We start from the raw sequence: 20,615 nt of genomic DNA on the forward strand, positions 1-20,615 counted from the left end.
TGCAGATTGCAAAAGAAAGATTAGATAGCAGATGCTTCTCCTGTTGATTATTCCTTGCTGCCTGTGGCCTTTTCTGCACGTTTAAGAAACATTTCAGTGTGTTTGAGTGATATGTATTGCTGCTTTGGGTAGTTTATAGAAGTCTTTTCACGTAATACTAAAAACTGGGGGTTTCTGCTTTTTTAACACTGAAACTATTTACAGTTCTGTATCTCCAGAATGTACTATACATACATATGCAGCAAACTAATTCCCTGTAATTAGAGGGCACCCTTTTGGAAGGGTAAAGTTTCCAGTAAATTCTTCTGAAGCCTTGGGTTGCAGTCCTGTTAAAGTGAGAGACAGTAAGCTTTCCTGCTGAATCTAGAAGTTCAAATATTAGGCTTATCCCTGAATGATGTAATAATATTAGCCATGTCAAGTCACCTTTAATTTCTGTGCTAGAGTCTCCTGGCCATTAAATAGGAGTTGCTGTCCAGTTGAGAAAACTAATCCATGTATAAGAATCCTTCAGTGTATATAGCTGATTCACTTTGTTATAAAGCAGAAACTAATACACCATTGTAAAGCAATTATATTCCAATAAAGATGTTAATAAATAAATAAATAAAAAGAATCCTTCAGTGTCAAAACAACGTGTATTGCAAAAGCAGCCCCTAGCACCATCACCTTTGCTGAGTAACATTTTAATTTTATACATTCCACCCTCACCTAAGCAAGCTACTTGAAGTAACCATATCAGACATAACCATATTTGCTGTATGATATTGTCAGGTATGTTGTCCTCTGTGTCATACAGTGCCCTTTATATAAAGTCCCATATAAGATATTTTAGAATGATATTCTTAAAAAAAAGTTTTGGAAGCCACTTTTTCATAGGAAGAATTTTGCCTCTCTTTGATTTGACCGGAAGCTCAAGAGCCAAATTTGAAATTCATGTTTAACATCCATCCTGACTTGCATACTTGCATTTCTTTTTGAATATATTTTTCCTAGGACAGATAATCTGTACCTGTCATTATTTTATATGTTCATGTAGTAAGATTCCTCCAGTCCCTGGTGAAATAAGGCACAGTATACTATGCCTGTAGATTAAGCGTTTGAAACCCAGAACATTACAAAAATGTTTGATATGTAACAAGTAGTTATTTGCTAGTAAAATTTTTCCACTGCTTCTAACTTTTATGTTTATTTTAAAATATTGTACTATAATCATATCATTCAGAACTAGGGAACATAGGAAATCATTGTGTGGAACTGCATCCCAAAGTCTAATTCTGAAAGCTATCTTGTGCCTTTAATAGCCCTCAGAGTATAATGTGTATATTTGGAATCTAGATTTAGAAGTGAACAAAAATTTACTGGTGCCAGGCTATAAATATAGTTCCCTAAACCATCATTTAGACACATATCGTAGTCCCAAATTCATAAATTGCTTTTGCTGAGTTCACAGTTTATGTTTTTACACTTTTAAGTCAGGAAGTGAAACAGTCTGAAATCCAAAAACTCCTTTCTGATTCACATATGTCCCCTTGAAATGTAATAAATAATAGTGGTGCATATGATGAGTTTCTAGAGGCTTTGAATTTGGAGTTTTTCTTAATTTTTAGAATTGACCTTGATCAACTAATTTTCTGTTCTCTGTAATAAGAAGATAATAATAATACCTGCCTTCATACAGAAAGTTGGACCAATGTCCTCCTGAGATTCTTTTCATCTCTAAGTTTCAATATTCTATTGTAGGACTTAACTGCAGTTGTAGACTTGTATTATTAATGAGTATAGGTGTATAAGAATCTGACTTAATCTCTTGTTCTAGGTTCATATTTGATCATGTTGTGTGGACCAAAGAAATCATTTAATATTTTTGTGCCTAGGTTCCTGTGTCCATAAAGTAGAATTAATAATACCTGTTTTTTGCAATACTAACTATTTAATAAACATGTAGCCTCCTTTTTTATAAGAGGTTGAATTCTATAGAATTCATTTGTAAATTGATTGTTGGGAGCTTACACAGATTCCCAGGGAATTATGTTATAAATAGTGGTTATTTATGGCTATTTGACACACAGCATAAGTGGAAAGAGTGTCTCTGCATAAAAATGGTAGAAGATAATTCTCAATACTAGTAATAAAATAGTAAAAAATTAAATGAATCTTTGATCCCTTTTACCGCAGTAAGATTTTATAAAAAGTGATAATGATTGTAAATAGTGAAAATGAATTTGTCTGAGTCCATTTTTTTTTTCAAGTTTTTATTTCCTACAAGATGTGAATGCTTTGTCAGCACTTTCTGACCATCTTACCATATATGCAGTCCAGGAATCACTGTTTGTTGCAGTTGTTTTCAAGTCTGCTAAACCCTTTTATACCACAAGAAACTAAAGCTACATATGGGTCTATAAATTATTCATGTGTGTATGCAATGCATATGGAATATATTCATATACAGTAATCTGTGATGTGCCCCTCTCCCCTCCTTACTGTCTGTAGAATGAAGTACAAACTCCTTAGAGGAGTGTAATGATTCCTACCAGTTTGGTCCAACCTGCTGTGTATATTTTCGACATGATAGAGGACCATTTATTTCAGACCTCTACAGCTCTAAGAGATGTCTTCTTACTGCAGTGGTTGACATATAGACTGGAACCAAACTACCTGGTTTGAATCCCAGCTCTGCCTCTTGCTAGGATGAAGAGATGGCTATGAGAATGCACCTCACAGACTCCCACTATAAGGAGCTTAATTGTCCAAGGGCCCCAGCTGCTGTGCTCAGAAATCCATCACTATGTTTGTGCTAACTCTTTGCTTCTCTCATAGCTCCGTGACTGAGCGTAGTAGAGATACTAAGCCCTGCTTCTGGGAGACAGAAGACTCCTCTCATGGCCATTGAGGGGTCAGGGACTCCTCCATTGTCTTGCCAAGCCTCCCATAGGCTACACTGCAGTCTAGGACACTTCTACCCAGTCTTCCTCCCCTCTGTCTTTCACTTGGGGTCAGACTTGCATCATGGTGTGACAATTTACCCAGTCTTGCCCAGCTCCTTCCCCATTTTCTCTCACAGATATTTCCTCTAATAAAAATCTTACACATTTAATCCCATCTTGGCCTCTGGGATGGTAAAATTGGGATTCAGAACAGGTTCATTACCTGGCCAGAAGATGCCACCCTGGTGGGTAGATGGGGCACTCACCACCCCTGGCATAAAGTTGCAGATAAATTGTTAAGGTTTCACCAGTGTTGACTTGAGACAATGTCCTAGTGGAGGGGAACTGTGGTAGGTGTGATTATGCAGGTATTTGAAAAATATGGGAGAAATAATACCTACAAAGAAAGTAGAGTTGGCTGATTACTGCTAAGTTGTATTGGAGCACTGCTGAAGGAAAATGAGAAACAGAGCTGTTAACAAGCAGTTAACAGCTAAGTGTGAGAGCTGTAGAGCCTCTGTGGTAGCTTATGGAGAGGGCTTTATCACCTGGAATTGAAAGACAAGACTTGGTTGAACTACAAGCTGAAGAGCCAGCTAATTGTTGGTGTCAGAGAGCTCCAAAGACATTTGAGCATTGAATGTTTTGCCAAGGTGGGTCTGTTAACATGAAGGTGGGGAAACCTGGGATCCTAAACATGAGATGGGGTCATCCAATGGATGCCCCATGACTCCTTCTGGACTCTCAGGGCGTGCAGTGGTAGTAGCCTTTCTCTAGTGAGAACTAGTGTATTTGCTGTGCTGGAAGATGCTGGAGAAGCCCCTTGCCCCCAAGGCAGTAGCCCTCCTCCCCAACACTGCCCTCCTCTTTCTTTCCCGGCTGTCAAGCCAATAATTAATTAACCAATAACAAATCCAGTCACTGGTAAATCCCAGCATAACCCAGCTGGGACATGCTGGGCCTGATAAGGAAGGAAAGAGACTATTCTCCTAAAAAATTGCATGGTTTAATTGACATTACTGGCAGGAACCAGGAAAGGACTCCAGGGATTGGATTTTAAAGGTGTTTTTTCAAAGGGGCGAGAATATGAGATTAAATGAATAAGAATTCATTGACTTGGGCGCACTTTCTCATGTATGGGGAATTTAACACCCTGGCAAGAATTCTGCTATAGACTGAATGTGTCTCCCCAAAATTCATATGTTTAAACCTAATCCCCAATGTGATTTGGAGGTAAGAGGCCCCAGAGAGCTAGCCTGTCCCTTCTGTCACGTGAAGACACAGCAAAGAGACAGCTGTTTACGAACCAGGAAATGGGCTCTCACCAGACACCAAATCTGCAAGCACCTCCGTGTTGGACTTCCCGGCCTTCAGAACTGTGAGAAATAAAAGTTTGTTGTTTAAGCCACTCAGTCTGTGGTCTTCTGTTACAGTAGCACAGACTAAGTCAGACCCTAGTGTTCAGGGGAAACTTGCTAATGGGATGGCTTTTAGAAAAAACAGCCAGTTCTCAGCAAAGTGAAAATGTCTGAATAGTACTGGCAGACTATAGAGGAAGGAATAAAGAGGCTGAGCAAAGTGGGCATGCCAGAACAGAAGACCCATCAGAGGATTATGCTCCATGGATGTGCCCAGAGGATACACCATTCACCCAAGGCCATCAGGAAAGCAGTGGTGAGAGAGGCACCAACATCACTAAGAAGTCTGCAGGCCAGTGATGGAGGTAAGAGAAGCAGCCACAGAGCTGGCTCATTAGCATCCATGGGAATAATAGAGCCCTGAAGAAAAAGAGGCCAGGTGGTGTTGCTTAACTGGCAGAAGCTAGAAGGCCACAATTACCATAATGACTGGCAAGGTCATTGCAGTCAAAGGAGCTTGACTCAAAAGGAGTTGTGGAGACGGCTAATAGAGAATAGTCTCCCTAGGGGGAAAATAGATGGGCAGTCTACAAGGGTGCTCATTAATGTCTGTTACTATAAAAAGCAAGAATAGAGGAGCTGGAGGCTGAGGGTGGTAATTGCAATAAAAAGTCATGATCCCTTGCTTGGTTCCCAGACCTAAGACAATTTTCAGATCCAGAACTGATATATGAACAGGTTCCTAGGAGGAAGAACCCTACTACACCATGGCAAGTACATAAATGCATGACAATTCTTCTCAAAGGACTCTATGGCTATCTGAGTGACCATACCCTGGGGAAAGAATAATCGGGTATTTTGAAGACTGTTGATCACAGGATCAGCATTGATGTTTATACCCAGAGATGTAAAGCAACATCACGGCTTTCCTGTTAGAATGGGAGCCTACCAGACCAGGTATTCTTGCTAAAGTTAGTCTCACAGTGGGCACACTGGGTCCATGGACCCACCCAGTGGTCATTTCCCAGTCCCCAAGTGCGTAATTGGAACATATTTGTGGCAGTGCGAGTAACTGCTGCAGTGGGTTCCAGGTCTGTGGAGGTAGGAGTTATCATAGTGGGGACTGCCAAATGGAGCCCTCTGTAACTTCCCATCACTCCTTCCAAGATAGTAAGTCAGGCAAAATATTGTATCCTAGGGCAATGGTGAGGATTAGTGCTTAACTAATCCTTTAAGACCTAAAGGACACAGGGGTGCTAATCCCAATCCTAATTTTTTGATTTACCAGTCTGGGCTCTAAAGAAACGGGATGGATCCTGGAGAATGACTATAGACTACTACGGATTTAACCAAGTAAAGACCCTGATCACAGTGGCCGTTCTGTGCTGGACTCTGGTAGAACAGATTGAATAAGGGCTCAGATACATGGTATATCACTGATTTGGCTATACTTTTTTTTTTCCATTCCAATTGGAAAAGAGTATCAGAAACAGTCCACATTCATGAACAGTCAGCGATATTCATTTAGACTGAATTTTGCCTTGGGGCTGTGTTAACTCTCCCATCCTGTCATAATATGAAGAAATATGGACCACTTAAATATCCCTCAGAACACTACTTTGGTCCATTTTACTGATAACATCATGCTGATTGGACAGATGAGCAAGAGGTGGCTAGTATGCTGAAGACCTTGGTAAGATACATGCACTCCAGAGGATGGGAGATAAACACTATGAAGCTTCAGGGACCAGCCACTTCAGTAAAGTTTTTAGAGGTCCAGCGGTCAGAGGAGTATCAGGATATCCCCTCCAAAGTGAAAGACAAATTGCTGCCTCTTACAGCCTTTACCACAAAGAAGGAGGTAGGGCACTTTGTAGGCCTCTTTTGCTTCTGGAATCAGCACATTCTACAACTAGGAAAAATGCTCTGGCTTAGGTACCAAGTGACATGGAAGGCTGCCAGCTTTAAATAGGGCCCAGAACAGAAAAGGGCTCTGTGACAATTCCAGGCTTCAATGCAAGCAGCCCTGACTAACAGTTGAACCATATGATCCAGCAGATCCTGGTGGTGTCAGTGATGGGAAAAGATGTGGTGTGGAATTTATGGCAAGTCTAGTGGAAGAATCATGACACAGACCCTTGGGATTCTGAAGCACTGTCATGCCATCCGCAGCAGATAATTGTGTGCCCATTGAGAAGCAGCTCTTGGCATATCACTGTGCCCTGAAGAGACTGAACACTTGACCACAGGACACAAACCTGTCTGTCCCCCCAGTCCCTATCCAACTGAGTGACAGATTTTCTAACTCCATCATTCCATCTATATTTATTTGTTGACATTCTAATAAAAGGAATTGTTTCCCTTCTCCTTCACTCATTTATAACAGATGGATTCATGGATTCTTAGTTAACATTAAAATCCATTACCATCATTATTTATTTTGATGTTCTCAGTGTCCTAGATTTGATCAATGGGAGTGCCAGGATGTGTCTGTCCTCTGTGTGTCAGGAGCCCCAGATGTGTCATGTCCTCATCATTCTTTAAGCCCTTTCTTACTTTTTGGTACAACCAGATGTTCTCAGCTCATCTTTTACTTTCCCTGCCCCAGCCCTGGAATCAGTCATTTCTTCAAGGAGCTCTGCTTTCTTTTCGTGGAGAATGGTATCCAGGAACCATGAGCTGAGTGCTAGGTTTGCTCATTGCTCCTCGTGTGTCATTGCTTGCAGTTCCTCTCAGCAGACGGATATGCATACAAGTATCTATATTTATCTCTGTACCTATCAAAAACTACCAGGTTATACTGATACCTTCAATTACAGTCTATCACTACTTTTTAGTCTTCTGTTTTTTCATATTTGTAACTCCATCAACAGAAAGAAACCTGGCTACCATTTTCCTCAGTATAATTTACTCAAGGTTAGAATGCGTGAAAGGTAGTTTTAGAATGGCTAACTCATACTACTGTGGAAAAAAAAAAAAAACTTACTAAATTTTTAGATGACCCGTCTGTTTTCAACCAGCCTTTCAGTTTGGCAGCTAAAAAGCCACCTTTTAAGTAAGATTAATCAATTCAAACTTAAGCCCCATATAAGTATGTCTAGGCCATGAGCACTGAATGGCTCAGGGAATGAGTGGTTAAAGGGCTTCGACGGTCCAGGTCACTAGCGTTAATCCTCATGGCTGCTGTAACTCACAGTGGTTGAAACAGAATTGTTTATGTTGGGTAATAGTAGCTGATCATGGCTTTATCTTCCATGTCTTAGTAAAATCAAGTCATGAAAAATTGCTGCTTCAGCTAAAGGAAAGGGTGGATTTCCCCTCAGTGGTGCTCTTTTATCTTTTGAAAAGCAAACTACATAGATTGTTCATAAGTCATTTCTGCCCATGTATAAAGTACTTAAAACACAATTTCTCAGTTACATCTTTAATAACCTTGCACTATGATCATACCCTTTCTAAAAATCACATCAGGTTTTATGGGCTACTAATATTTTTGAACAAATATTTAGGAAATGATTCAAGGAGAAAGGTGCTATCAAAGGCAGTACTCTTAATCTGGAAGGCTAGCACTTTCTGCACCAAAAACCAATTGATTTTTGGGAGATGGCATTTTGTAGTTGGAATATAAATTAAAGTTTAGGATTTCGTGTAAATGTGCTGTCCATATCAGGTTCAAGGATGCAAGTCATTTGTGCCTTAACACCGATATTTTTGCTTTTATTACGTTGTATTGTTTTACTAAATATTGTTAAGCCATTTCAATTTGCCATCTTAGCATTAAATGGTGAGTAGTCTGAAGACAACTGCAGTCTTTCGTATTGATGGGATCTTTAAGGAAAGAAAGTTTGGTTATTAAGATCAGTATTCAGTATTGTCCAATACATTGGCTTTTCCCTCAAAAATATGAAATAAAATTAAAATTGATTACTCTGATCAGTGTAAAGTCTGTGCATTAACTTGCCTTTTTTGCTTGGTATTTTACCTTTAGATTTACTGTTGCCTGCCCTTCACTAAAAACAAAATTTATGTTAAATACTTAAAGTGGCCTATTTTCTGTGAATTTGTATGACTGGGAAGATGTTCGGGAAAAGAGAGGAGCAATATCTTTGAAAAACCCATTGACATACTTCATAAGGCTGTGTGAAGGCTGGAGTCATGCAAACTGACCTCCCTTGATATTGTCTTGTATAAATGGCCTTAAATTAATACATCTATAGTTAGATAATAAAACAAAAAATATAAATTTATTATTAGAAAGTATACCTGTCAGTTTACTTCTGGTTCATCTCTGTCAAAGCAGGTTGGATCAGTTTTACAAGGAAACCAATGATGTGCATACTCCTAATGTTAAGGCAGTCTGGTTGGGATTCCTTTAAGGTAGGTTAATTTTTAAGCCAAGTATCATTAAATGTCTGTGGTAGGCAGCTTCTGAGATGCCTCCCAATGATCCCTACTTCCTGGTATCCATGCCCTTGTCGTTATTCTCTCCCATTGAGTTTGGGGTAGACCAAATAACGTACTTTTGATGAATAGAATACAGCAACAGGATGGGATGTCACTTCCAGGAATAGGTTACAGGAAGATTCTGGCTTCCATCTAGCTCACCCTCTCCTGGCTCTCTCACTTGCTCACTTTAATGGAAACAGATTCCCAAGCTGTGAGCTGCGCTATGGAGAGGCAGGGGAACTGAGGAGGGCTTCTAGCCACCAGACAGTGAGGAACCGAACCCCGCCATAACCACACATGTGGACTTGGACGGAAGTTCTCCTTCACTGTCAAGCCTTGAGATGATGGCAGCTGCAGCTGACACCACAAATGCAGTCTCCTGAGAAACTCTGAGCCCTGCTGTGCCCCTATTCCTGACCAAGAGAAGCTGTGAGATAATCAGTTTTGGTTATTTTAAGATTTAAATATGGGAGTAATTTTTTACTCAGCCATAGATAATTAATACAGTGTCCTTTTAAAAAATAAAAACTCACAGGAGACCCTCCAACTTCATGTTTTCTTGGTGCAGTTTTAACTAGCATTTCCTGAGAAATAATTTAGCACAGTGGTTTTCAGTGACTAACAACATCAGAATCAATAGGGAAGTTTAAAAAAAATTCAGGTGCCTAGGTTTGCCCTCAAAAATTCAATTTCAATTGGTCTGGGGTAGGATCCAAGCCTCAGTCTTTTAAAAAATTCCTCAGGCAATTCCAGTGAGTAGTTGAAGAATCACTGATTTAGTCTAAATCAACGTTTTAAGCCCTTCTGAGTGCCAGGCGTAGGCGATATAACATTGAACAGGATAAGCAGCTCACCCTTCATGCATAGGTCAGGAGAGAAGACCAACATGTAAACAAACAGTGACAACACTGTGGCAAACCCTCTAGTAGAGTTATGTACAAGGTGTATAAGAAGCACAGAAAAGGAAACACCTAACTCAGTCTGATAAAGTCAGAAAGGGCTTGACAGAGAAAAAGCTAGTCAGCAAGAACATAGCAGGGGGGAACATTACAGGCAAAAGAGAAACAAGAGTAAAGGCACAGAGTTGTTAAAGAATATGTGGGGAGATGGTATGTTCATGTTTGAGTAACATGAACTCCAGAAAAAACTTCAGAAGGGTAGGGAGGAGTGTTGACAGAACACAAAATTAGTGTACAGAAACCAGTGAGGATGAGGACGTGACCTCTGGTGGTGGTATAAGGGATGGAGGGGAGGATTAATTTAATATTCAGGGTACATAATGGATGGGACTTGGAGGTAGGCACTGAAATGCAGAAAGAGGAGCCCGTGATGACTCCCAAGTTCTGGCTTGACCATTGTGTGGGTGGTAGACTGTAACTTTGGCAGCAAATATGGGGGAAGCAAAAGCAGAAGACAGGGAAATGAAGAGCTAGTTTCAAGACCTAAGTTTAAAGACTCAGAAAAAACAACTGGTTGCAGTTGGCACTAGAGATGAACACCAAATTGCCATGTCACTTGCCAAAAGAACACATCTTTGTGGATGATTTTGTGTATTGGGAAATAATCGAGAACATAGCTTCTGTTTCGTCTCTGTGTGCTTTGGTGATTTGCAGTCAGCTTTCAGTAAGACTGGGAAGATCTTGAGAATTAGCTGTATTCGCTTTTAGAAAGCGTTGTATTTCACTAAGCCAAACAAACCTTTAAAATTGAACAATAAAGGCTGCTTTTTACTGTTGATTTTTGTCCATTGTCTACAGTTCACTCATACCACAGGCTTCTCCTTGGGAGCCTTTACCCCACTTCCCACTTACGTGAGTAATGCCTTGGTTTGCCCAACTATTAGTAGAATTTTGAGCTGACATAAGATTACATTGTGTCATGAGGTGGGAAGGTTCTGATGTTGACATCCACATAGCTTCATTATGATCTGGTCGTTGTTTTAATTTCAAAGGAGTAATACCTTCAGCTCAGTACTTCAGTCTATTTAAGGCATGTTAACCCCATGTATCAGAGTGAAATTACATGTTCTTACTATGAATCTCTGACACTGTAACGTGCTTTCCAGTGTCAATCTACTCACCTGTTCTGGGTGCTTTTTTTTTAAGGAGCAAAGATATCTAGTATCCCCATTAATCACTATTGATAAACTGACATTTTTAACTTTTAAAACTATTTTCTTTCCCCTCTAGTCTGGACGTATGCCCCCACAGGAGGCAGAGAAGCCACAGGGAAATAAAACTGAATCTTACTGTGAAAGGAAGAGATTGCACACTTGTTGTCAAGCCTGCCTTGAGGCTAGTGTAAAAAAATGCTGATGTCCGCATAGCATGTATCTCTAAGTAAATCAAACCTGTAATTCAACTTGGCTGCCTCTAAGTCATTTTGATTCTTGCCAACAAGAACATTAATGAACTTAGTATCTCTACAGGTTTATTCATGTGTGAGACCCAGTTCCTTATTCCTCATTCCAGCAGCTGCCTTTGCTCCATCTGATAAAGTGGGAAGTTGGAATAGGTCACACAAATCCAGATCATTCCTTAAGCACAGATTATTGTAAGCAGTGTCCTCTTAAGTCTTCTGTCTGGTTTTAGGATAGAAAGCAATAAAGTTTCTAAGACTTGGATTTGAAAGAAAATCCATACCCTAGTCATTCTTGTCATGAAGAAACATTTTATGAAATTCAGCTTATCCATGCCTTTATTCTTCCTAGTTTTACTCTCCTTTTGACAATGATAAATAATTCAATTGTATTGTACAGGGTACAGTTGTGGGAGTATTCCAGAACACATAGTACTTCCATGGATTTCCCAAAATGGCATGAGACATATAGGAAGTATGAGAAAATGGACATGAATCTAATTTGTCAAAAAAATTTTAAGATTAAAAACATAAAAGAATATAGACCATTTGTTCCCAAATTTGGCCACACATTAGAATCACCTACGCCTCTTTAAAATTCCAAAGCCCAGGCCGCATGCAGACCAATTAAATCACTTTCTGGAGGTGGGACACAGGCATCAGGAGTGTTTTCAATCCCCAGGTGATTCTGATGAACGGACGAGCATGGGGACCACTGATCTCGACAACTCTGTTACCTCATGACTTCAAGAAAAGCCAACTGCAGCTTCTCCTAGACTACCTGCTCTGCCCTCGGTGGGAGGTTCTCTGCTCTGCAGCTTCTCCATCAACTTTGTCAGCTTTGAGCTTAAGCAAGGCTACTGCATGAGAGGTAATTCAATCACTGAAAGGCAACAATTAACAATCAAAGACCACAGGTGGATATAAAATAATCGATTCCAAGTTTTTTAAAATTATTGATATTTGCTGAAATTTTTCCTGATAGCCAAAGTTTTGTGTCTCAGATTTTCCTATTCCATTTTCATACACTGATAGCTTCTTATGCAGTTAGTTTTATGAAACTCTGGTCCACTAGGGTGACTTTTTTTCATGCTTTGGGTGATTGTTTTAGAATTCCTTCTTTGAATTAGTAATCTTTAAAATATCTAACTCGGAGGGAGCTATGCATTGAATGAGAATTGTTTGTTTGCCTTGTTTAACACAGTTTGACACAAAGATAAGTGTTTAAAATTTTATTTTCTATGTCCACATAGCACATTACTTAAGCAATCACTGGCTGTCCAAAAACTGAAGGAAGCTTGATTTTACCTTTTTTTTTAATTGAAATATAGTTGATTTACAATATTGTGTTAATTTCTGCCGTACAGCAAAGTGATTCAGTTATACATACACACACACACACACACACACACACATATTCTTTTTTTTTAGCTTGATTTTAAATATAACAACAGCTGTTTACTCATAGATGGTGAATTTCCATGGTTGGCACCCTTTATCAGAACTCAGAATTCCAGCATTTGTACAAATAACCATGCTGGCCTATAAATATTTTCTTAATTAATTAATTGATTTTTTGGCTGCGTTGGATCTTTGTTGCTGCACGCGGCCTTTCTCTAGTGCAGAGAGCGAGGGCTACTCTTCATTGTGGTGCACGGGCTTCTCATTGCGGTGGCTTCTCTTGTTGCGGAGCACAGGCTCTAGGTGCGTGGGCTTCAGTAGTTGTGGCACATGGACTCAGTAGTTGTGGGTCACGGGCTCTAGAGCGCAGGCTCAGTAGTTGTGACACACGGGCTTAGTTGCTCCAAGGCATGTGGGATCTTCCCGGCCCAGGGCTCAAACCCGTGTCCCTTGCATTGACAGGTGGATTCTCAACCACTGCACCACCAGGGAAGTCCCTGGCTATAAAATTTTAAAGCTAATATTATAATCTGATAAAATGATGGTTTTGCTATATGCTTATATGTATCTTGAGAGAGATTAATTAAAGGAAATAAAATAACAGTTGAAGCTGCTGGATGGTTGAAATTATCTGAATAAGTGTGATCTTGACTTTAATGAATTAACAAGCTTCTTGCTGTAAGTATTTAATTAATTTTAAACCACATTTGATTTAGAAACTGTTTACACTTAATTTATGGTCTAGTGTTCAATTAAAATCATCTATACTATTATGTGCAGGCTCTAGATCCTATTCTTGCATTGGTTATGTCACTCTTTGGTCACTGACTACCACTGAGGAGTAGAAAAAGGAGGCATATGGCTGTGATCTTCTAATTTCTCATAATATTTTTCAGGTGGAACCTTGAGGGAAAATGTTTGTGTAGAAAATTCATGTTTTTTTACTCAGATTTTATTCTGTAAGGAATCGTTTGGGAGGAGTGATAGAAACAAATGAGAATGCATGTTTGTCTAATTAAAAACAAAAGCCTGGGATGTTGCAGTTGTTTCCTAAAATCACTTTTTTCATATGAAGATTTTGGATAAGTCATTATTAAGGAAACTAAGTACAGCTGTGGTATGTTGAAAGCACACCAGCCATGGACTCAGAAGGCCTGGGTTTGAATTCCAGTTGCTTACAAATGTAAGGAGGATAATTTTTATCCCTCCTCTATTAAAATGCTTTTTTAATATATGAAGTTTAAATATGGTCCCAGAACACATTTGTTTCTGCTCCATGAAAATAGTCATATACTGTATGTCAATCTTTTTTTAATTAATTAATTTATTTATTCGGCTGCGTCGGGTCTTAGTTGCAGTGCAGGGGCTTCTCTTTAGTCGTGGTGCATGGGCTGCAGAGCATGCAGGCTTAGTTGCCCCGCGGCACATGGGATCTTAGTCCCGTGACCAGGGATCGAACCTGCGTCCCCTGCATTGGAAGGCAGATTCTTTAACCATTGGACCACCAGGGAAGTCCCTGTATGTCAGTTTTTAAATTTCATTATAAGTGAGGGAAACCATGGTATATATAAGCCAAATGGTAACTACTTCCAACATAATGAGATTTGATTTTGAAATATCTTAGAATTTGTATTTGAATGTGAGAGATATTTTGGGAAACTCTAATTCAGTGTGACCCCATTTATAGCAGTGATATTGGGGAACAGGGTTACCAGTTATGGTCTGTACCTCTTAAATCATGTTCTTATTGTATATAGTTCTATTTGGGGAAATATCCTTTGACATATAGTATTTTGAGCCAAGTAATGAGCTACAATGTAGACATACTTAGGTAGAATAATTCAACTTCATTATAAGGTTGTTCTGTAGCTCTTTTTCCTTTCTTCCTGGCAGAATGCATTCCTAGTCTCCTTATTTAAAAAAACAGCAATAAAAGGAAGTAGTAACTCAGGGTGAAATAAAGCACCAGCCTAAAAAGATTGCTTATCTTTGCCAGGCTAAAGAGAGGCAAATAATTATTTTGCCTTTAAGGCCTTGATTCTGGTTGTTAGATTAAATAGACAGAGTGTTGGCCACATGTGACTTGAGCAGAATTGGTTATTTTACCAAACTTTGGATCAAGGTTTGCTTGAAGTAAGCTGTGCTGTGGATAAACCTTTGGAAGATCAAGAGTGAATTGTATTGCCCTCTACATTGTTTCCACCAGGATATTACGTGGGAGTATTGATTTTGAAAAGTGAAATTTAACTTATAAGAGCGCAGATCATATTCAGGTATTCTTAAATGTAAAATTGATTTTGACCTACCCAGGAGCTATACAATAATAATGATCACAGAGGGGAGAACAAAGTTGCTGTATTTTTCTGTGCTCCTTTTAGAAAGTGTATCCTCCTGGAGCACAGAGGTGGGCTGTTGGTCAACCCAGTTTCCTTCTGGTGTGACATGTTAGAGTTGTATATTGTCAGTCTTTTAACCAAGATTTGTATTGGGATCATTGCTGAAAGAGGCTTTGAGGATGTCATATCACCAGTATTCAGGTATTGTTATAGGTTTCATCCAGGGCAGATGAAAAGGTAACACAATTACCTAGTGCCCAACTAATTCAGGAGCATGGAGAAAAATAGGTTGATGAAGGCTTAACTCAAGTCAGGTAACATATTATAGGTGGACACGGCTGGGTTAGCTCAGGGTTTTTGTTGAGTGTGTTTTTTTTTTCCTTCAAAGAAGCAGACTTTTTCTAAGATTAGAATCAACATTGCTGGCAGAAGCAGGAAACTTAGGGGCAGGCCATTAGGTGTAAGATCAAAGTACAGCTTCTGTGTCTAAGCTGTAAGGACAGGAAGATACCCATTTTTCTCAAGAGCTGCTTCAGCATAGTTATATCAGTAAGTTATATCAATAGACAAAGGAGAAAATAGGAATATATACCTGCAGTTCCACCATCAGCCAAAAAGCCACATAAGTCTTTCAAACTCTCAGATAACATTCATGACAAGGAATGGTATATTTTGGTGTACTTTTAAGCCCTTATCGCTTTCATTTTTTAGGTATGTTTGCGCTCTTTTGTGCTCAGCAGAAGCCGGGGCGAGGGGGATGACAAGAGAAGTCTAATACAGAATCACTCTTCTTTTTTTCTCTTGAAACCAGTAGAGTTTAGTGTATGTATTATATACACACATGTATGTATATATGTATGTATTTAATATTTAGCATAGTAACCTGTGGGTTTTTTAGATGTGTTTTATTGTGAAGTATAATATACTCATAAAAAAGTGATAATGTGACATGTACAGTTTACGAATTGTTCTAAGAGTAAACACCCCTTGTAACTGCCACCTATGGTGAAAAAGAAGGAGGGGGAGGAGGAGTAGGGGAGGGGGAAGGAGGAGAAGGAGGAGGAGGAACAAGAGGAAAAGGTGGAAGAGGAGGAGAATTAGAAGAAGTAGAATTTCTTCCCAATCAGAACCTTCTCCCCACACTCTTCCCTGAATAAGCTCTAATTTCACTTTTTATGTGATCATTTCCTTGCTTTTTTTATAGTCTTACCACTTTGGTATGCACCCATATGCACCAGATACATCCATATAGTTTAGTGTTGTGTGTTGGGGAACTTTACGTAAATGAAATCATACTTGATGTATTCTGTAGTCTTGCTTCTTCCATTTGTCATCCATGTTGTTGAATGTAACTGCAGTTTATTGATTTTCATTGTTTTGCAGTATTCTGTTGTAAACGTGTACCACAATTCATTTATCCATTCTTCTGTGTTGGACATCTGGGTTGATTATAGTTTGTCCCTACTTCAGATAATGTTGCCATGACTATTCTTATGCTATCTCTTGGGGCACAGGGCATGCATTTCTATTGGACATAAACCTAGTCAATACAAATAAAAATGTGACAGTGGGCAATGAAACTATCTTCTTCTAAACAAAGATGTAGTGGGCCAGTAATCTAATGAAGGAAAACAACCATTCTTTTGGTTATTCTAAGGTAGTAGGTGCTGTCTGGACACAGAGATGGCCATTTCCATCCAGGTGAATAATAAAATAGAGTATCCAGGATTGTACCTTTGCTTAAGATTCATGTTTGCAAGTATGTTTCATCAGGAAAATAAAATGTTTTAGTTTTTAAACTATCTCTGGTATTATTTCTAGAATTCTAAAATTAATAGAATGAAATGTCCTTAGAGGGCAGAGAATATATCTCACATTTCTCTTAGGTTCTTCACAGACCATGGCAATGCTAGAAAGATGTTAAGGCCCCACTAATTATGCATTGCCTCAATAAATATACTGTGGAGTAAAATTATTTGTACAAATGATTATAATTTCCAAAGGGCAGGCCCATAAAAGGGGAGAAGGGTGGATTAGTTTAACTTAAGACTTTTTCTGTGTTGAAAGCCTCTTTCCAGAAAAATAAAGAATAGTGTGGATGAGTCTGTCTTTTTTCTCCAGAATTTTTCTTACCAAATTCGTACATGTCCTAAGTGCAGGTAATATAAGTGTATTTCTGAAGCCTTTTAAAATTATGATTTGATCCTTTTGTTTGCCTTTTGAAATGGAAGACAAAATAGACAGTACACTAAGTTTATCACTTCTGATAGACCTGTGCTTCAAAGCATATATATTTTAGGCCTTAGCTGATTTTGCAAGCTAAGTCTAGATCACAGTAAATTGATTTCAGTATCTTCCTGTTTTTTATGGACTTCGTTCTAAAGCTTCAGTCAAAGAATCAAAATGTTTGTCACACTATTCTGGATTAGCTGAAGTCTTGTTCCTGTTTATATGAAATGACCATTTGGCCTAATGCAGTCAACATGAACAATTTACAACTCATCCAAGAACATTTCAAGTATTGAGAAAAAGGCACTTTAACTGAAAAATTAGGGACTTCCCTGGTGGTCCAGTGGTTAAGACTCTGCACTTCCAATGCAGGGGGTCAGATCCCTGGTTGGGGAACCTGGATCTCGCATGCTGTGTGGCGTGGCCAAAAAGAAAAAAAAAATAAACAAATAAAAGTATTTAATTGAAAAATGACTTATCCAGTATCAGGCTGGGAGAGAACGTTGCTTCTTGTGAATTCAGCATACTACCCACACCACGATTCATTTTGCTCTTTTGTTATAACAAAAGTGTTTGTTTGAATTCTTTTTTTCAATGAAAAGATTCTTATGGTGTATCTACCTTGGGGATTGTAACTTTCAAAAGGTGCTCTTAAATATATTACTACCTTAACATATGGGCATCTAATTTACGACAAAGGAGGCAAGAACATACAATGGAGAAAAGACAGCCTCTTCAATAAGTGGTGCTGGGAAAACTGGACAGCTACATGTAAAAGAATGAAATTATAACAGTACCTAACACCATACACAAAAATAAACTCCAAATGGATTAAAGACGTAAATGTAAGACCAGACACTATAAAACTCTTAGAGGAAAACATAGGAAGAACACTCTTTGACATAAACCACAGCAAGATCTTTTTTGACCCACCTCCTAGAGTAACGGAAATAAAAACAAAAATAAACAAATGAGACTTAATTAAACTTCAAAGCTTTTGCACAGCAAAGGAAACCATAAACAAGACAAAAAGACAACCCACAGAATGGGAGAAAATATTTGCAAATGAAACAACAAACAAAGGAGTAATCTCCAAAATATACAAACAGCTCATGGAGCTCAATATCAAAAAAACAAACAATCCAGTTAAAAAATGGGCAGAAGACCTGAATAGACATTTCACCAAGGAAGACATACAGATGGCGAAGAGGCACAAGGAAAGATGCTCAACATCACTAATTATTAGAGAAATGCAAATCAAAACTACAATGAGGTCTCACCTCACACCAGTTAGAATGGGCATCATCAGAAAATCCACAAACAACAAATGCTGGAGAGGGTGTGGAGAAAAGGGAACCCTCTTGCACTGTTGGTGGGAATGTAAATTGATACAGCCACTATGGAGAACAGTATAGAGGTTCCTTAAAAACCTAAAAATAGAAGTACCATATGACCCAGCAATCCCACTACCGGGCATATACCCAGAGAAAACCATAATTCAAAAAGAGTCATGTACCACAATGTTGATTGCAGCACTATTTACAATAGCCAGGACATGGAAGCAACCTAAGTGTCCATCGACAGATGAACAGATAAAGAAGATGTGGCACATATATACAATGGAATAGTACTCAGCCATAAAAAGAAACGAAATTGAGTTATTTGTAGTGAGGTGGATGGAACAGAGTGAATTAAGTCAGAAAGAGAAAAACAAATACCATATGCTAACACATATATATGGAATCTAAATTTTTTTTTAAATGGTACTGATGAACCTAGTTGCAGGGCAGGAATAAAGAGGTAGACATAGAAAATGGACTTAAGGACATGGGGTGGGAGGGCAAAGCTGGAGCGAAGTGAGAGTAGCATCGACATATATATACTACCGAATGTAAAATGGTTGGCTGGTGGGAAGCAGCCGCATAGCACAGGGAGATCAGCTCAGTGCTTTGCGATGACCTAGAGGGGTGGGATAGGGAGGAGGGGAGGGAGGCTCAAGAGGGAGAGGATATGGGGACATGTGCATGCATGTGGCTGATTCACTTTGTTGTGCAACAGAAACTAACACAGTTTTGTGAAACAATTATACTGCAATAAAGATCTATTTAAAAAATTATTATATATTACTACCTTATTTAAACTATCTGGTTCCAAGATGTGTAGTACTCTGCACAAAGAATAAGTCACAAATCCCCTGAACACACAAAAGGAAAATGCTCAGCTGCGTTTCCCTTTTTATTTTGATTTTCTGTGGTGGGTTTATGACTCGATACCCAGCTTCTTTATAGATTCACCTCTCACAGGACACAATTCCCTTTAATGTGTTTTCTATGCTTACAGAAAGAAACACTGTGTTAGTATCTTAGTCTGTTCAGGTTACTATAACAAAATACCATAAACCATGTGGCTTATAAACAGCAGAAATTTATTTTTTACAGTTCTGGAGGTTGGAAAGTCCAAGATCAAGTTGATGTCGGGTGAGAGCCCACTTCCTGGTTCATAGCTTTCTTTTTGCTATAACTTCACATGGAAAGGTGGGTCTCATTTATAAGGGTACTTATTCCATTTGAGACTCCACCCTTATGACCTAATCACCTCGCAAAGGCCCCACCTCCTAATGCCATGACCTTAGGAGTTAGGATTTCAAAATATGAATTTTGGGGGAACACTAACATTCAGACCATAGCAGTTAGCAAACATGACGAGAAATTTCATTTTTACTGCATGGCTTTCTTTTGGTATATGCAGAGAAGCACTTTTTTATTTTAAATTAATTAATTTTTGGCTGCATTGGGTCTTTGTTGCTGTGCGCTGGCTTTCCCTAGTTGCGGCGAGCGGGGACTACTCTTTGTTGCGGTGCACGGGCTTCTCATTGCGGTGGCTTTTCTTGTTGTGGAGCATGGGCTCTAGGCGTGTGGGCTTCAGTAGTTGTGGTTTGCAGGCTCTAGAGCAGAGGCTCAGGAGTTGTGGCGCCCAGGCTTAGTTGCTCCGCGGCATGTGGGATCTTCCCGGACCAGGGCTCAAACCCGTGTCCCCTTCATTGGCAGGCGGATTCTTAACCACTGCGCCACCAGGGAAGCCCTGTTCTGTTCTTGAGGATATACAGAAGTGGGACTCCACAGCCATTCTAGTTACAGGCTGCTAGCATAAATACTAACTTTAATGATCTCTTACTTAAATACATTATGCTATAATCTAACTTGGTGTTCCCTGAACTCTGTTCCTTAAAACACTAGCATCATTTGAAATATAAGGCTCTTCCTGTACCATCAAGATGCCCATTAACATATTAAAAGTTCTAACTCCAGGGAAGAAATTGTACCCAAAGTTTTTTACTTTCATGTGAATTTTAACCATTGCTGTCCTATCAGGGTGAATTATTCTATATTTGCTGCTAAAAGCATTTTATTTTGACACACCTGTTTATTATTGCTTATATATTGTATAATATCTATAGGAGTTCAGAAAACAGCATGGTTAGAGCAGCCTGGGACAACTTCATGGAAGCATAGATGTTCTTGACCCTGGCCTGCCGCCAGTATAGCTTTCTTTTTTTTTAA

The 20,615-nt window shown here is 39.1% G+C and overlaps 1 long non-coding RNA gene across 1 annotated transcript in view; it reads left to right on the forward strand.

Moving 5' to 3' along the window:
• LOC132362260 (uncharacterized) overlaps positions 1–20,615 on the forward strand; it is a 151,913-nt gene that overhangs the window by 5,062 nt on the left and 126,236 nt on the right. Inside the window, exon 2 of the long non-coding RNA XR_009502320.1 lies at positions 11,772–11,960. This is a non-coding gene — a long non-coding RNA (uncharacterized LOC132362260). The remainder of the gene's footprint in view (positions 1–11,771; positions 11,961–20,615) is intronic.

The sequence above is a fragment of the Balaenoptera ricei genome, chromosome 3 (genome assembly GCF_028023285.1).
Source record: "Balaenoptera ricei isolate mBalRic1 chromosome 3, mBalRic1.hap2, whole genome shotgun sequence".
NCBI classification, from domain to species: Eukaryota; Metazoa; Chordata; class Mammalia; order Artiodactyla; family Balaenopteridae; genus Balaenoptera; species Balaenoptera ricei.